We start from the raw sequence: 19,172 nt of genomic DNA on the forward strand, positions 1-19,172 counted from the left end.
CTGTTTTCCTCAGATGTTTGCCATTAATCCCCTGTGTGACTAAGGCAAAATGTAACCTGCACCTCTTTTCCCTCACACAGAGAGATGTTCTGTACTGAGACATGGTGGGCCTCATGCCTCCTCCTGAGTCAGCAGGCTTTCAGCATGGCCCTTGTGCACTGCACAACTCCCCTGCATAGACTGGAGAGCAGGACACCTCTGTTTAGGTTTGTCATGGGCACTAATGATCGTGAGAGTCTGCTTGGAGTCAAATCAGACTAATTATATTGCCAGTGCCTTGAATGAAGGAAGGGGGGAAGGAGAGGAGCTGCCTGCGAGATAGGAGGCTGCAGGAGGACCGTCATTTCTACAACTTTTCTGAAAGGCTTTTAACAGTCTACTCCATGGCCTCATTAAGCGAACAATGTCAGAGCTTTAAAACGAGCCCTCTGTGATTCTTGCGCTGGGCTGGTAATATATGTCACAACAGAGATATATATAGAAAACCAAAGGAGCACAGAAATAGGCTGTATGGTTGGACCTCAAAGGAAAGAGCTAGAGCATTTCTTCTTTCACCTTCTACTCTGAATCCTTGCAATAATTAGCCAAAGTAAAATGAATATTAGCTTATGCTTAACTGCCTTTCCAACATGTTACTCTGCATTGACCCAGTAGTGCTAAACCAATTATTTTTTGAACTTTATGGCTTTAAATAATCCTCTGCTCTAAAACTCTCTCTACCCCTCAGCTACTTAACCACAGACCTGACTGCCCTAAATCCTTTTCTTATACTTTGTAGCTTTTTAAGCAAGCCCCCTCTTTAAGTAGACATAATCCCTTTTCTGTAGAAAACATGAAAGACCTTGAACAAATCAAGATTTCTCCATGGAGAATTCAGCTAATCCTGTTCTTAGCTCCTAACAAGGAAATCCATCTCGCCACCAAGCACCCCATTACTAGAACTAATGCCTGACTTGAATAACAAGCAAATTATTGTGCTTTAATTGTAGCACTGTTCTGTCACATGGAGAAGTTGGAGAGGAAAGTGACTCTGCTCTCCAGGAAAGACAGGTCACGCCTTTTTGTTGTTCAGGTTGTTGTGATTTAAAAGCAGACTAAATTAACTATTAATATGAACTACACATGCTTCACAGTAGATGAAACAGCTGCACGGTAACTCTGTAGTACACTTTATTATAAAACAAGTGCTATTATACTGGATTACTCTTCTTCTTTACATTGTCTTTTGACTTTTGTGAAATTCATATGCTGAGGCTTGAAGGGGTATAATTATGCCCTCGGGGGAAGGGAGACATCAGCCATTTGGTCACAGAAAATTATGTTAGTGTTCAGTCAGAGTAAAAGAAAACTAATCCACAATGTAGATGCATTGTCAGAACCTTTTTCCCAGAAGGGCTCCCTACAGCACGAGCTGGTTACTGTGGTGATGGCAGAAGGGAGAAAAAACCATTTTGTGGGAAAATTACTTTGTGTATCAATAAGAAGCAGAAGGTGCCATTGGGTTCTCGGGCACTGTTGTAAGCTACCCGTTGGGTAGCAGCACAGAATGGAAATAGGAAGAGGACACCTGGTACAGACTCCTGGTCCCAGGGAGTATGCTGACCTGATGGGCTACTGGCATTAGGGTAGCCATTGCAATTACTCCTTGGGTAACTGCTGGTCCTACAGCCACATCTAAATCAGAAATGAGCATCAGGGAGGCAGACTGTGTGCATGTCATTGCGTACACGTAATGAGCACACTTAGGGGGCATGTGGCTTGTTCCCCAGCTTGCATAGGTTTGGTGAGAGGTACCCATTGTGTTTAATAAATGGCTTTGGAGGCAGATACTGGACCAGGAGGTGTTGTGTGAGGAGTGAGCCTGAGTAGGAAATAATATTCCTGACTGATGCTCTCATGTAAAGCCACATTTCCTCTCTTTTAGTCTCTTAAGCAGCTCCATGTCATGGATTTACTGTGTGCTGCTTCTGTTGGATCAGTGAGTTCTGAACAGCTCCTCTGGATGCCCTGATGTAGGGTGGGAATAGAGGTGATTGCCCATTTTTTTGTTTTTTTTTTTTTTTTTGGATTAAGAAGAACAAATTCATTTGGAAGATGTCTAGAGGGACCCTTGGATTAAGATCTTTGAAGCTGTTCGGCAGAGTGAATTAACTGTGAGAACTGTAACTCGTTTCTGTGCTTGATAAAAGCACACATATATTACTAGACAAGAGTGATTGTAACAAGACAAGAGGAAATGCTGTCAATTCCACTGTTATGAGAAATTAGGATGAAATATCTTTTTTATTCAGGCATGGTTTATCATCCTATGTAGAGAGCAAAGGATACATGGTTTTTCTTTTTTCTTGGTTTGTAATGTGCTTCTCTAAGTAAGATTTTTTTCCTCTCGTTATTATACAACTTAGCTATGGCTGCTGCTGCAGTCATGTCTCTAGATCCTGAAAAATAACACTGAGGGATGGGTGGGATGGGGAGACAAGCAGCAGCATTACATGGATTTAATGTGACATTAGGCAAATATTGAGCAAGATTTTAATTACAGCGGTTATGGCAAATTTTCCTGCTCTGGGAGATGTCAAATTTTCTCCTATATTTAGTAACTTGAATAGAAGAACTTCATTGCCTACTCTCTCCATCTCAGGCTGCATGTAAAGTGCAGACTAGGAGACTTAATGGGTTGTAGTTTAAGAGGAGTTCCACTAGATGATGGTATAAATCTTCATAATGAGAAAGACCAAAACTGGCAGCTTAAACAGAAGACCAGGAAAAGCAAAATGTCACACGACCACAGGCAGTGACAGGCCTTAATATTCCCCTTGCTTTGTGACAGTGAGGCTCATGACAATTGCACCAACCACATGAACACTGGCAATGTCCAACAGCATTGCAACTGGCTGTGGCAACACGCAGGGAAAGTGAATGGAGGGTCTGATTCACTTGATTTAAAATGAAGTAACAATTTGCTTAATTTATTTTGCAAATTAGACCGGGCTAACAGCAATTCATTTTTAAATGATACTATAAATGAGAGTAATTGTGCAATTAGCAATAAATTAATTACAGGGCAGAAGATCCATTTCCATGAATCTGAAATAAAAAAATTAAAGCTAGATTTTACATTTCCCAGCTGACAGATGCCAGCATGTTGTTGGGTCACAAGTCTCAGACTGTGTGCCACAGGAGAAAAGAATCAGCTTTTTGTACAGCAAGGTACATCTTCCGTAGTTCACTCAGAATGTGGCCTCAAATGGGAGTTTCATGGAGATCTTCTCAGGCAGGAGGAATATTCCCTGATGAAATATCAATTAGAAGAAAAGGCATATGGGGAAGACAATGCCATGTACAAAATGTGCTGGACAGAACAACCTTTGAAACGTATCGGCAATGGAGAAATGCTTGTCTTAGTGTCTGGGGAGAGTATAAAATAATATGCCACTTCTGGATGCCAGCAGGAAAAATCACACCACCAAGGTTTTCTGCATTCACCTGGGGACCGATGCATCTCTCCTAGAGCAGGCCTGCACCATTCAGCCTGAAGAATGTAAAACCCAGGTTCTGTTTTCTCTTCCATTTCCCGTACTGTACTGAGCCTCTGTACTGAGATGGAGTTCAGTGTCTTCAGAGCAGCTCATGAAGTGCTGGTTTTTGGATCTGTGCTGAAAACAATCCTGATAGCACACCAGTGTTTTGGCTGCTGGTGAATGGTGCTTGCCAAGGCTTTCCCTGTTTCTTATACACCCCCTGCACCCCAGGTGAGGAGGTGGGGGTGGGCACGCGGCTGGGAGGGGACATAGCCGGGACAGCAGACCTCAGATGGACAGAGAGATATCCCACGCCATATGCAATTATGCTCAGCAATAAAAGCTCAAGGGCAGGAGCAGCAAAAGGGATATTCAGGATTATGGTGTTTGTCTTTCCAAGCCAGTGCTAGGTGTGCTGAGTCCCTGCTTTCCAGGGAGGGGTTGGAAGTTTGCCTGTTCTTGGGAAGTGGTACATGAAATCCTTTAGTTTGCATTGCCTGCAAGTGCAGCTTTTGCTTCACCTGTTAAACTGTCTGTCTTCATTCCCAAGTCCTCTCACCTGCCTTGTGCTTTGTTCCCACCCCATCTGAGTGGGGATTGAGGGAGAGGCTGTGGAGTGCTCGCCTGCTGGCTGAAGTCAACCCACCACGCTCCTGTAGTGAATATATTACCCTGTAATTAATTAATTGCTAATTGCACAATTACATGCATTTATAGCATGAATAAAACCCACAAAACCAAAACCAAGGTGGCCTCAAAGAATAAATTCGCGATGAAAAAAGAATACTGATTCACAATGTCCTGGTCTAACTTGTATGAAGATTGTACTCTGTGTTCCTGTAGTAGCTCTGCTCTGTAAATCAATATATTTCAAAAAGAAATGACGAATACAGAATCTTGAATGCTAGGGCCTGAAATACCTACTGCCATACCAAGAGGTCACTTACCTGTTCAAAGGTAGAATAATATGCTCACAAGACGGTCACAGAAAACATCACAGTACTAATAGGTATTGGTTTAATGATCTTAAGGTAAATATTGAAAATCAGAGCTGATTTTATGTGCACGACTCTCATACATGCTTTTGTCAGAGGAGCTGGGAATAAAAGGACCATAGTTAGGAAAGGTTTGAGTGTGCCACACACCATCTGCTTTGCCTTTCGTTTCAGCTCTAGGTGCTTTTGAAAATGGTGACATTGATGATTCTTTTTACCCACACAGCTTTACAAAACTGTCTTGTTACATCCTGCAGGGATGTGACTTCCAAGAGCCCAGAGCCAGCCAGAATCAGCTGTTATTGTACCTGAAGCTGCTTGTTGTACAGGGCTGATTGGTTATAAATTGGACATTGAGTAGTGCAGGCCTCTGTAAAGCATCTGAGTAATTATGGAGCAATTTGCATCCTTTTACAGATCTACTCAGGAAAGCTGTCAATCTGTAAGCCCAGGTAGATGTTCAGAGATGTGCAAAGAGGCTCTGAAGGGACATGAAAAAAATTAAGTACTAAATTTTGGCTCCTCCTCTCTAGCAGCAGTGATTCAAAGCCCGTAAGGCGTCATGGCCCTCCCTTGCTTTGTGCATATGAAAATGGCCAGCTGTAATAGAAGACTCTGGTTTCTGGTGGGAGCTGGGCTGAATTGCAGTGGTTGCTGTACTAATCCTCTGTATTGGACCTTTGTCTACCTTACTTTAATAGTCTCACTGTTTTACGCACAGCCTCATTCTTTCGGATGATTCACAACCACCTTTTTGGATACCAGATAACATTTATCTTTGGTATCCAAAAAAAAAAAAAAAATCAGCCTTCTTGCAACTGCTTTGTTCTCATTAATGCAAGGCTGCATTTCTCCTGCACACTGACCTGCTGATCGTTTCTTGCTTTGATTTGTTGAACCTAGCGGTTCCACACTCTGTCTCTGTGCTTTATATAATTAAGTCCCAAACCAGCAAAGGAAGTGGTAGCTGCCCTGTGTTTAATGTCAGAACCATGTGCTGCGAGGCCCCCTCCAGACTGAGTGACAGCCCAAGTTGCATGAGGGCATGTGCCAAGCACTTCTGTCAAAGTCAGAGTGTATAGGACGAGATGTTTGCTGGCTGTAGGAAGATGGCAGCAGCAGATCCATTGTAAAGTCTGCATGAATATTAACCTATCAGAAAACTGGACATACGTGAAGCAGTTGGTTTGTTGTTGGCTGTTTCACAATATCTTTATAGTGCTAGCCCAACTTCCTCTGTTGTCAAACCATGACCTGTGCAGAAGGAGGATTGTTAGTTTGACCTCAGTGGCACAGAAACAGAACTAAAAGCTTTTTACACATCTCCTGCCAGCTAATGAATCTTTATTTCCCCATCCCCCAATAACAATAATCTTTCTAGTATTTCCACAGAGGATGCATTATGGTAACTTCAGCGGTTTTCTCTTCCATTTACTGTAGGATTGCAAAATCAGTGCCAGGAGTTCATTGTATATGGAGTTTCAATGCTTAGTAGTTCATAGATTTTTACATGCACAGGTAGCAGTCTAAAATAGAGAGAAAAGAAATCTCATGACTTGACATCTGAAATATTCCCAGACTTCAAAGAAGTTTCACCTGGCCAAGCAGCTTCATTTCAATAACTCAAAAGTAAGGTGTTAGAAAACCTGGGAGTGAATGAGTTCCCACCAGGGATAGAGCCATGGAGAGCATGAAAGAAAAGAAATCCTTCCTGGTGGAACCAGAGTTGAAGTGTCAAGGAGCTGGAGTCCTAAAGGGGCCAGTGTGAAATTCAGACTGAAGTATACACAAGAAGTATTTGGCCTCAGCCAACTCTGAAATAATAAAGCAACCGTCAGGGTTTGGAGATAAGAAAGAATAACCTTTGAAGCTGCTGAGAATTTTGCTGATGTCTTTTTCTTTTCTCTTTTCTTTTCTTTTCTTTTCTTTTCTTTTCTTTTCTTTTCTTTTCTTTTCTTTTCTTTTCTTTTCTTTTCTTTTCTTTTCTTTTCTTTTCTTTTCTTTTCTTTTCTTTTCTTTTCTTTTCTTTTCTTTTCTTTTCTTTTCTTTTCTTTTCTTTTCTTTTCTTTTCTTCTCTTCCCTTCCCTTCCCTTCCCTTCCCTTCCCTTCCCTTCCCTTCCCTTCCCTTCCCTTCCCTTCCCTTCCCTTCCCTTCCCTTCCCTTCCCTTCCCTTCCCTTCCCTTCCCTTCCCTTCCCTTCCCTTCCCTTCCCTTCCCTTCCCTTCCCTTCCCTTCCCTTCCCTTCCCTTCCCTTCCCTTCCCTTCCCTTCCCTTCTCTTCTCTTCTCATGGAGTTAGAGCGATTTATCAATTGTAAATCATCCAAGAGAAGAAAGTTTATTTTTCTCTGCTCCATGAGAAGACAGCAACTGCCTTCTGGGCAGAAACAATATCTGAACACCTGGTCTTGTAGGAAACCTGACAACTCAGCACTAGCCACACGTGGGCTGTGTTTGGCAGAAATGCTAGTGGCAGTGTGACTTATCCTCATCCTCCTGGGGATGACAGCCTTCCAGAGCATATACAGGCAGGGCAAAGGGAGATGAAGAGTGGCAAAAGACAGCTTTTCCTCCCCATTGGAGGGCAACAGAGGCATGTTTCTCCATAGCAGAGAGGTGTAGCCAAATGCTCTCTTTCAAACTCTTCTGCTTGTTAATGAAAATAATGCATCGCAGCTGTGCACTGTGCAGTAGGACAGCAATACTGCTTACTCTTTCCTGCTAGAGACAGAGACACTCTCTCAATTACTCCATGGCGCCTCTTAAGAGAACTGTTCTCAGTTCATGCTACACCATTAAACGTTTTCCCTGGGGAGGGAGTCCACTGAAGGACTTCATAAGAAGGAGTGATTGTCTGAAACAAGAGAGTGAGTGCAGAAGACTCTTGTTGGTGACTCTGGTAGTAGTAGTCATGATAAGGGAGAAAAACCTGGCTAAACCATCTTCCAGGAGTGTGAAAAGCTGGAGGACATCAAGAAAATGGGAAGTAAACATGGGTAGCCACAGCTTCACTATTTTACAGTGCAACAGAAATGCCAGCAACTTGTGAGACCCCTAGAGCTGTAGATTATTTCATATTGCAATTTACTCTCAGGCTTGAAGTTTCTGTACTTGCCCCTTTCCCTAGTGCTAGTGCCCCTGTATACCAGCCTGATTAGAGCTACAGCTGCCTTTCTATCTACTTGCTTGGTAGCTTGAGGCCATCTAGGAATCAGAGGTTCTGGATTTTTAAGTTCTTTGGTAAAGCAGCACATTGTTATAGTAGGGGGTTAAAACATCAAACCTCAGGAGTGATCCAGTCCTTTGAAATGACATGTAGCTTCTAGATCTGCATGAATTTCTCTCCATTAACAACTGGGGGGTTTATCTACTGTATATTTTGTAGCATTTTTTTTGTACATCTAGAAATTGCTTTATTTCTTCACACAAATAACAAAGGTCTCCTGTAAATTTCCTTTTTCCTTCTTTTAGGCTGTAAGAATTGCAGGAGATTTCATATTTCTGGGTAGATATAAATGTGTATTGTCGATTGGTAATAATAAGGACTAACTTTTTTTAGACCTCTCTCATTAAAAGTCACCTTCAGAAAACACTACTGTACCTTGCTAGTAATCAAATGTCACCTCATAACCACCTAACCATTTTTAATATCCCCTAGACTCTATCGTATTATGCCAAGGCTCAGACATTGTCTAGCTAGTCAAGGAGAAGAGTATACCATCATATTTAAAAGCAGTTATTGGGACAGGTTTTACAGGCAGTGGGCTAAGACAATTCAGAAACAATTGCTTATGTGATAGTTTGAGGATTTGTCCCTGTCAAACAGTTAATATTGCTTTAATACATGAAGTAGGCTGTATAAGACAGCAATAATGAAAAATGTCAGGAAAGACAATATCAATTGTTATTCAACATCCACATCAAAGATTACTTTTTTGTCAGAAGCTTTCAGAAAATGTATTTTCCATCAGATCTGATTGCGTTCCTCTTTGAAGTGCTCCATCCTCCCGGTAGATTTAATGTGACATCTAGGCACTTTTTAGTCCCTGGGCCTCTGAGGCGATTCAAAGAGGCACAACAAGCCATCACAGGTTTATCCTCAAAGGCCGACACTGTCTGTCTGATTTATTGTAACTTTAAGAATCATCTCCAGCAAAGCATGAGCCTTTCCACCCATCCGCAGCCTCAGACTTTTATCAATTCATTTGTATGCAGCCTGTACATTCTGGAACTGAGAGCCCTATAGCCACTCATGGAAAATGCATTACCTGCTACTAATCCTTTTTATCTTTAAAGTCTGTATTTTTTATGTATAAGTCATTTTGGGTTATCATAAAATATACATAATTCTCACCCCAAAAAAAGACAAAATGAAAAGAGAATATATAATAAGTTATCTGCTTGCTGTGTCCTTATCACCAAGGATTCTAAATAAACAGCTCGCTCTATGTAAATACTGTGGGATATAAAACTGTGATTACTTTCAATAGGGAAGAGAAATGCTTCCATTTTTGTTCCTTATTTGAAATTGAAACAGAGATGAACCATTTGAAGTGTGTTTGGGAGCATTTTCATGTTCTGCCTCTTTGCTTTGGGGGACTGACAGTTGTAGAGGTTACCTATCAAACTTCTTCTGTCATACGTTACAGACATCCGTAAGCACATTATGATTTCAACATTTTGTTTCAAATTCACAGTCAACTCTAAGTTAATGACAGATGGTGTTTGAGTTTTTTTTTGTTTTGGTGGGTTTTTGTTTTGTTTTGTTTTGGTTTTCTTAGTTTTTTTTGTTAACACAGGATGTATTCTCATGGCATGGCATCTCATGGCATGATGTGAGAAATGGTGATATGGCTGGGTGATACAGTTCTTGGAGCAGAGCTGTCTGTAAGTTTGGAGTCATCTCACGGCAAGTTCACTGCATTATTTTCTTAAAATATGCTGCTCTGTGAATGATCCTACCGGTAACATCACTAGATAGATGAACCATTCAAACTTTGATCATTTTGGATGCAATATTAATCACAGATGAAACTTTTTAAAAATCAGACCTTACTTTCATCTGTTCATGTCAGTCCTGTGTCCCACAAGAGTACCACATATCCTAGGCCAAGATTATAAAATGTAATAGCATATCAATCCAAACTTAGACATTGTTGTGTATGTATGTATCTGAACACACATATGTACACACACACATGTCTTTGTGTGAAAGTATGTCTATGTATAAAGTTTATTTTCTGATGCATCTTTAAAAGTGGTCATTGGGACAGGTTTTACAGGCAGAGGGCTATGACAAGACTTAGCTGATGAGAGTGAAAGTTTGCATGTTCTTGCAAGTTATGTGGCCACACCCATAAAAGTGCTTTAATGGCCAACTTTAACTGAAACCATTGAGATTTAGGGGCCTAACTGGAACTAGAAATCTGTATGGTTTTACAGATATCCTACATGTCCCTAGGGTTTTACTGTTTCAGTGAGCCTGGTCTCTTGTTCAAACTCATTCTACTCCTCTGAGGAAAAAATTAACATTTAACACTATACACATAGTAACAGATGTTACATTAACTAATTAAATCAGCTGAGTTGCACCAAGATAAAATATAATGGACAATAGGTCAGTTGGTTAGATGATACGCAAGAAACCAACACATAGGCAACGCAAATTCAGATCTATTTTTCACACTTGGCTATAATACTTGTAGAGGTTTCTAATGAATATTTTCCAAATCTAAAGGACAACATACTAAATTATTAAAGCACTGAATAAGGACACTTGTACAATACTCATAAAACACTGCTGCAAGCAAAATGACTGTGTATATAACCAGAAATGACTTTTGGTGATGAACTACCTGTTTTTTCTGACAAACCTACATGGCTAATGGCTATAAAACTCAAGGAATATGATGAAAAGTAAATAATACTATGTAAGGCACTAGTGTGAGAGACTTAAAGGTGTATATCTCTGCATACTTTTAAAGGTCCCGTTGACTTCATGGAACTGTTCACTGCCTACATGAGGAAATTTGTCCCTTTGCATGCTTAGGATTCAGTTTTCCTTGAACCTGTGGGATTGAATTCAACAGAAGAAAACCAGCCTTTCAGGGACTTGATGATTTACTGGCACGTACATAATAGGAAATGTTGGATCAAGTCTTGCTTTTATTTCCTGAGAAGTCTCTGCAGAACAACATTCCCCATTAAATGGTTACTCTTTGCCAACCATTTTCTTCATCAGGACTTGATTTATAAGCTTTTGTCACGACATAGTACCTCATGAGGAAGGATGTGTTTTTGAGGGCTTCTTTTCTGTCTTGAAATCAGGCTGCACAATAGAAATGTGTAAATAGGAAAGAGAGATATTACTGCTTTTTTTTCCCCCTGAAGATGTGCTTCTTTTTAAACAGGATGAATACTATGTACTGTCACAGCCCATTCATTTTTCTAAGTCTGGTTTGTTCTCTGAGTTTGATTTTACTCTTTAATAAATGAATCACCAATTTTTTTCTTCCCCAGACTGAGAAGGGTAACATTTGTGCAAATTAATCTTTCTCTCTTGTTACAAAAGTGATTATGTATAAATAGTTATTCAAATAAGATAAGCATATTTATCACCAAAATCTGGTCTTCCAGAATGTGTCACAGATCTTTTAATAGGATAATTTGCTGGCCTGTTGTTTCTTATCTATAGTACTGTCTTAAAAATGCCCTTACCTCTGGACTGTGTCCAGACCCTTAAGGCCCACAGTGGCACCAAACAAAGCAAGTCCTAGGGCTCGCGAAAGTAGGAGATTACTCCTTATTACTCACTGTCCCCATGTGTTCTTTTGCCATAGAAAGAAAATTAAAATTCTGATCCATCTACCACTGAGATAAAAGGAAAGGCTGCAATCTTCACTGAAAACCAGATCAAGCCACGAGAGGATAAATACGGGTTCAGCTAGGGAGTACATACCTAGCAGAAAGGTACTTCTGTTTTCTAAACACCTCCCTCCCGGATGCAGAGAGATGGATGTGTTTATGCTCCTGACACTAAAAGACCTAGAAGCACACAAGGTGGGAGTATCAGATTGATTGTGTGAATTAGCAGATGCTGCTCCCTGTGCAAGCTAATTGTGAGCAAAGTAACTTGTCACAGGGAGTTTCCTGCACTGTCTTATTAATGAACCTTGGCATTTCTGCAGAGAGATCTTTTATGAGGGTGAGAGAATGGTTCATGTTTTATACTGTGCTTTGGCTCAGATTTTATGTTTTGTCATCTGCACTTTGGCTTTTCTCCATTTGCATTACTGCAAACATATCTGAATTACTGTGAGTAATAAGAATAAATTAATTTAATAAAGGTATAATTTGTTTAGGAAATGCTATCACCAATCTTGAAACGAGACATACCTGATTTTTCTCATACCAGGCACTGGGTACTGGTTTGTCTGAAGTGCAGACACCTCTATTTTTTAATAAGCTAGGCAATAATCTTAGGATTGGGAAAGGATGGAATGGTGGAAGCTCTAAAATCCTGGTCTCTGATTAGTGGCCAGTTTCCTAGCGATAGGCCCATTGACAATCTGAGAAGCATGAGCAGAATGGGGTGGCTTAATGGATGCTTAATCACTCTAAGGTTGATCTGCCTTTTGGGACAGGGTCAGCAAGGCATAAATATGTCTCAGAAACACTGAAGTTCATTTGTGAACCTTTGGTGTGAAATTTCTGTGCTAATTAACTGCTGAAAACCAAGATATAGGAAGTCAGCCATCAGACCTTGCCTGAGAAAGGGGTTTTGTTCCCAAAGTTCTATCCTCTTTCTATTCTTCTGCTAAGACTGTCTTTAAGGATGTCAGCACGTGCTGTGGTTTTTGTGTAACGTGGACATTACAAATCTCTTCTCCTTACTCTCCTGAAGAGAATAAGTTGAGAAAATACTATCCTTGTAACAACAACAACAAAAAAATCAATTATTACCTGTCCTAGAACACAGTGAGAGATGAAGTGTTTTGTTTTAATTTTTTGTATTTTATTCTTGAAATGTTGTCTCAAAATCAGAAAATGCCAAGCTAAAATTAAAAATAACAAAAAAGAAAATATCACAATATGCTTGCAGATTCTTGTGCTTGTGCCTCTAGCCACCTATATTATTTAGTTTATGTGATAAATATTTCTGCAACTTCTATCAAAGAAGGAAATCAAAAGAAAAATATACCAGCAGGTCTCAGAATTATTATTTAAGAGAGTGTGATGTTTTAATGGGATTTTCGGACATTTTCAGAACCTAAGGCATACCTTTGGTATGATCAGAACTATCTTACAGTGATCTACATTCCCTTCATATCAATGCTGTCTATTTGCTAAATTTCCACTAAGCAGAGGCTGAAACATTTTGCACAATTTGGAGTCTTATCTGGGAGACAGATTGTGCAGGATCCAGAATACTATCAAAGAACAACATTCATCTGCAAATAGCCTCTTCTGCTTGCAACAGTGAGCCTGTATCACTTGCAAACTCTGCCTTCAGATTCTGGGAGTCAGCAAACCCATTCCAGCTTGGTAAAGCAGATGCCCTCTCTGAAGAAGGTCACATTTTGCCTGGTCTAGGAAAAGAAACATACTAAGAAGACAGAAAAATTTCTGTATAGCAAGACAGACGAAATAGTTTCACAACCCTTTATATTGTAAGAAACTTTAAGGTGATGATTTAAAGGAAGCTCCTTGTTAACCTTAGGAAGAACTAGGTTCTACTCTATCCGAAAGTTTTCATCAGTCTAAACTGACATATTTCCAAGTTCCATGAGTCCAGAGTGACCTAGGCAAAGAGATTCAGGCTGCCTGTACTGGCAGGACTATTTGTGAAAAATGGAGCTCAGTTCTTAGGCTCCAAAGAGATAAGAATACAAACATACCAAAAAAAAAAAAAAAACCCCTTTTGAAAACTTAATACAAAAATCAATAATCTCAGTAATAACTTAAATTACTTAGATTATTACATCACTAACACATTAATAGGAGATGATTTTTGTCAGAGCTTTTTAAAATCTTCCCCAAATACGTTGGAATAATTTACAGTAGTTTACACTGATAGATCTACACTGTATTTCCAGACAGAGCTCTGAGTTAGGGTCAGTGAAAAAACTGCTCAAAAGAATTAAGCGGGCTAGGAAGTACTATGGCTTGCATGTCCATTCCTTTGAGGGCAGAAGTGAGATGTGTCCTTTCTGAGGTGCTGGATCTGCCTTTTGACATTAGGCTATGGTTAGTCAAGTCCATGGAACTTTCAGGCAAATCCTGTTTTCAGATATTGACCCCTTTTAGATATATTGGTTTATATAGCATGTGGGTTTTGTTTATCCTTAGTGAGATTAAGTTCTTAGGGAGCTGATAAAGGTGTGCTACTGATGATTGTGCGTGTCTAGAAAGGCACAACTCTGAATCTGACTCTTAACATATGCGGCTCAGCAGTGGCAGTACTGAGATTGCTAAATTCTGCTGTTGATTTTCATTTAATGTGTGCAGTAGACAGCTAATAATGTACTCCTCTACAAACAAAAGCTCTGTTGAATAGACATATAGGGAAGAAAATGTAGGGAGGGATGAGAGAAGGAATCTTGAATATCAGAGCCCAAGGACGCTTCAAAAGAGTGAACAAGGATGGGACTTTCGGCCTGAGAGAAGTTTTGGGAGTTAAATATTTGACTAGAAGAACCATGGGAATGTAAGGAAAGAAGCTGTGTTGCTTAATGTCTCCTGCAAGAGAAAATAAGGAATTTCTACTCCGCAATGAGTTGCATTCTATCAAATTACCAATCACTCTTCTTAAGATAAAGATCAAGCCTACAAGGCTCTGATTTTGGCTTACTCCTTCTGCAAAAAGGGACTCTAATTCTAGTCAACTACAGAAACATTCTGGTAAGAAAAAAAGCAGTATTGCATGAAGGTGGTGCCAGAAATTCATCCCAGTCTGACTTGGCAGTCCTGGGCTGGCTTTGTATGTACTGTGAATGGAAAACTCTTGTAGGTGTAGAAGAATGTTGTAGCCAGCTTGTGTATTCAATATTCAATTGCCTTTGCAGAATTGTTGTGAACTACCTGATCTGAACTGGAAGTTGATGACTTCCTGTGTGTTCTCTACCCTGTTTTTTCTACTTACACTTTCGTCTAATGGCTTTTTTCAGGAGAAGGCAATTTTGACCCAGAAAAAAGAATTCCTCCCTTGGAGAAACTCAGAGGGTGACATCTTAAGTAAGTACAGTATTTTTTATTCTTCCAAATGAAAACTGTGAATTTCCTTTCTCTGCAATGAAATGTGGATTTCTTCCTTCCATCTTGGTTTTACAAACCAGGGTTGAATATTTTAAATATTTCTTAAATTCTTGACACCAACTGATTATTTTTTTACCAGGCATGATGATAATTTTTAAGATGTTGGCTTCTCACAAGTGAAGCTTTAATGAAGTGCTATTTTTCAAAATATCCCAAGTTCAGTTTATCATAGAATGATGTAATAAAGAAATATATTCAACCCATAATGAGAAGCTAAGTAAAGGGGAATGTTTAAACTCTACTGTATGCAGGGAAGTACATTAAGGCAGATCTAAGAGACACTTTAATGGATTTAACATTAACAATCAAATCTGGACTTTGTATAAATCAAATACCACTGCATTTCAGCCTAATGTACACCCATTCATTTATTAACACTGTTCAGTGTAGATTATAAATATTAGAGAAGAAACCTCCAGCTCTTGAAGAATCTTTCCAGAGATCTGGCAATAATTGAACAAAAATGATGACAGTCTTATTTTTATGAATCACTGCATCTTATTGATTTGCACTCTGGACTTGAGAGAGCCTTCTCAGCTAGTATGCTACACAAAAAGGTTGTAAGCTGTTAAAAAGTAAAAGATGGAAAGAGAAAGAAATTAAGAGAAGACAAGCAGTGGGAAGGTGATAGAAGTAACATATTGTATCAGATAATTGCAGATATAATCAAGATGTGTCCTCTAACTTACCAACAAAATGATGCAAGTTAAATATATTAATTATCCTGCATCACATATGTATTCATGCATATACATGTCTTTGAGAGAGAAGGACATTATGCTGTATCTTTATTTTGCTTTTTGAAAAAAAAGAGAAGAAACATATGTAAATATTTTATGAATTGCCTATGCATAAGAGTATAAACACAGGAGGAATGTGAACTTTCCCACTGTCTGTGATATACAGCTTCAAAACAACATAATCAATGTAAGGTTTTGGAAATACGTGATCTATTACTATGAAAAAGAGCAGAACTCTCCTATCTTCTTTTTGTAAAAGATGTACTGGTATTTGTTAGGTAGGTTTTTCCTATCTTGTATCTCAAAATTGGTAGAAAATTGAATACCCTGTACAGATATGAAGGTAATGCTGGTATATATCTCTGTTTTGAAGTAGGAGGTGTTATGTGCATGTGTATATGCATTATTGTTAGCTTTTCTTCTTTCTTGATTTTGGAAGACAGAAAAGATTTGGCAAATGTAAAAGACAAACTGGAATTGTTTAACTGTTTAATATGTTACACTAATATTGCATTGGCACTTATTGAGCCTCGAATAGCTAGGATGTCACCGAATATTGAGTTCACTGGGACGTTGCATTCTTCTTCTGTAACTGTTTATTTCAAAAGTAAATTTATGTAATTCATGCTAGGAATTCTTTATGCTAGCATTTAATGGTGTAAGAATTTCTTTCTCAAGACCCTTCCTTTAATGATCTAAAATTTGCATAGTTTATCTCACCCTAATTTACTGGAATGAGTTTCTCAGCAAGGCCAGATTCTGAATAAGATTCTACAGTGCAAAAGGAGTTTTAACACTCATAAGTTCACCATGAAGCGCCAGGCAGATCAAAGTCTAGAGAATTTCATTAATAGGTAATAATTAAATTAACAGCAATTTTTTGGATTGGGATGTCCTGCTGAGAACGCTGAAACATTTAAGCTTGTAACATAATCCAATGCAACACAGATGTTTCAAAGTCTTTATCTATAAGTAAAAATGTTGAAAGTATTATTTTCTAATTGTTTTATAGTATAGATCATAAACCCAGATGTTGTCAAGTGCAATTACAAAATGAACTTGAATATGAAATACATCCATATTCATTATGCTAATGCAGATCACAACAGAGTTGTTACACATTACCCTACAGAATGTTCGTAATGTAAACATGCTGAAGAAGAATGATTGTCAAGACACTGCAGCTGTGGGCACTCTGTCAGTAGTTTTCAGGTTAAAGCTCTGTGGGATAACAGGCAGAATTAACCCTAGCCCTCCCTCAAGTGAAATGAAACACCTGGTGAAACCAGAGCTGTAGAAATCTGTGAAGTTCTTTTAATAGGGCACCTGGGAAGCACCCTCTCAGGTCAAAGGATATGAAGGACTAAAAAGTTAATAGGGTAAGGTAACCTAGAGGTTTGCTGTGTTGGAAGATGTGAACAGCCAAGTGAGTACATTAACTATTAATCTTGTTTGCCCTCTTTTAGCAACTTTAGGAATTTTGCTGGCTAAATCCTTGCCCATATTAGTAAGAAGAGGAACTTTATTCTATACCAAGTACTATTCTATCCCCTCTGAAAATCTGACAGAATGATCACCATGCTGAGCAGCTGAGACACAGCAGCCTAACACTGCTGCACAGTAATTGCTCATGTAGACATGTCCTCACTTGCACAGGTTGGGAGCAACATCTCAAACACCTTTTAAGCATTTTCAGTCTATTGCTTACAGTCCTAGAAGTTTTACTATGATTAAATACTGTTATCTGGATGAGGTGAATCTTAACAGTAACAAAGAAAGGCATTTTCTGTCAAATTAATTTCCAAAATGAATACAGTTAAACATGGATATAAATCATATTACAAAACATGTTCACCGGATCAACACAAAAGGCTGCATACTATGTGGACATAGAAGCAGAAGAGCAGAACTTTGGGCAAGTGTCTCCTATAGGATGTCTGGGATGCCTACCTGCATGCTAAATACTGAATAATTAACCACAGTATTTCTCCACATTTCATGTGAGTGGTTCCAGGACATGGCTAGAAAGATGAAATGTGGCAAAATTCACGCAGCCTTTCCTTTTTCTGCATCCAGTGCCAAGAACTTATTATGCCTCATTAATGATTCTTTTCTCAGCAATAAATCCAATGTACTAAGATATTTGAATAAGAAAAAGTACTCAGGAGAAAGGGTCCAATTAAGCAATCTGCTATAAATGGTTTTGACTGTGAGAAAGAGATAGTTGTTTAGAGTTCCACTACATAAAGAGAGGTGTTAAGAGATGCAAAATAACTTTGGGAACCATAATCACAGAACTTTAAGTGTTAGAAGGGATATCCAACTCCCCTGCCAGAGCAGGACCATGGGTTGCACAGGAATGGGTTGCACAGGAATGCATCTAGGTGGGTTTTGAAAACCTCCAGAGAAGAAGACTCCAAGACTTCCCTGGGCAGCCTGTTCCAGTGCTCCGTTACCCTCAAAGTGAAGAAGCTTTTCCTTATATTTCTTTGGAACCTCTTTTGTTCCAGGTTGTACCTGTTGCCCCTGGTCCTATCACGGGACATCACTGAGAACAGCCTGTCTCCATCCTCCTGACACCTGCCCTTTACATATTTGTAAACACTAATGAGGTCACCCCTCAGTCTCCTCCAAGCTAAAGACCACCAGCTCTCTTGGCCTTTCATTATAAGGGATATGCTCCTCTCCCTTAATCATCTTGATGGCCCTGGGCTGAACTCTCTCCAGCAGCTCCCTGTCCTTCTTGAACTGAGGGGCCCAAAACTGGACAAAATATTCCAGATGTGTTCTCCTGAGGGCAGGGTAGATGAAGAGGAGAACCTTTCTTGACCTACTGCCCACAGCCTTTCTAATACACCCCAGGAAGCCATTGGCCTTCTTGGCCATGAGGGCACATTGTTGGCTCATGGTCATCCTGCTGTCCACCAAGACCCCCAGGTCCCTTTCCTTTTGTTTTTTCCTAGGTGAATTCTGTAGTTATTAGGAATCTCCACTGAAAACAATCAGTATGTGAATGTGGTGGGTTGACTTCAGCCAGCAGGCAAGCACTCCACAGCCTCTCCCTCAATCCCCACTCAGATGGGGTGGGAACAAAGCACAAGGCAGGTGAGAGGACTTGGGAATGAAGACAGACAGTTTAACAGGTGAAGCAAAAGCTGCACTTGCAGGCAATGCAAACTAAAGGATTTCATGTACCACTTCCCAAGAACAGGCAAACTTCCAGCCCCTCCCTGGAAAGCAGGGACTCAGCACACCTAGCACTGGCTTGGAAAGACAAACACCATAATCCTGAATATCCCTTTTGCTGCTCCTGCCCTTGAGCTTTTATTGCTGAGCATAATTGCATATGGCGTGGGATATCTCTCTGTCCATCTGAGGTCTGCTGTCCCGGCTATGTCCCCTCCCAGCCGCGTGCCCATCCCCACCTCCTCACCTGGGGTGCAGGGGGTGTATAAGAAACAGGGAAAGCCTTGGCAAGCACCATTCACCAGCAGCCAAAACACTGGTGTGCTATCAGGATTGTCTTCAGCACAGATCCAAAAACCAGCACTTCATGAGCTGCTCTGAAGACACTGAACTCCATCTCAGTACAGAGGCTCAGTACA

The sequence above is a fragment of the Colius striatus genome, chromosome Z (genome assembly GCF_028858725.1).
Source record: "Colius striatus isolate bColStr4 chromosome Z, bColStr4.1.hap1, whole genome shotgun sequence".
NCBI classification, from domain to species: domain Eukaryota; kingdom Metazoa; phylum Chordata; class Aves; order Coliiformes; family Coliidae; genus Colius; species Colius striatus.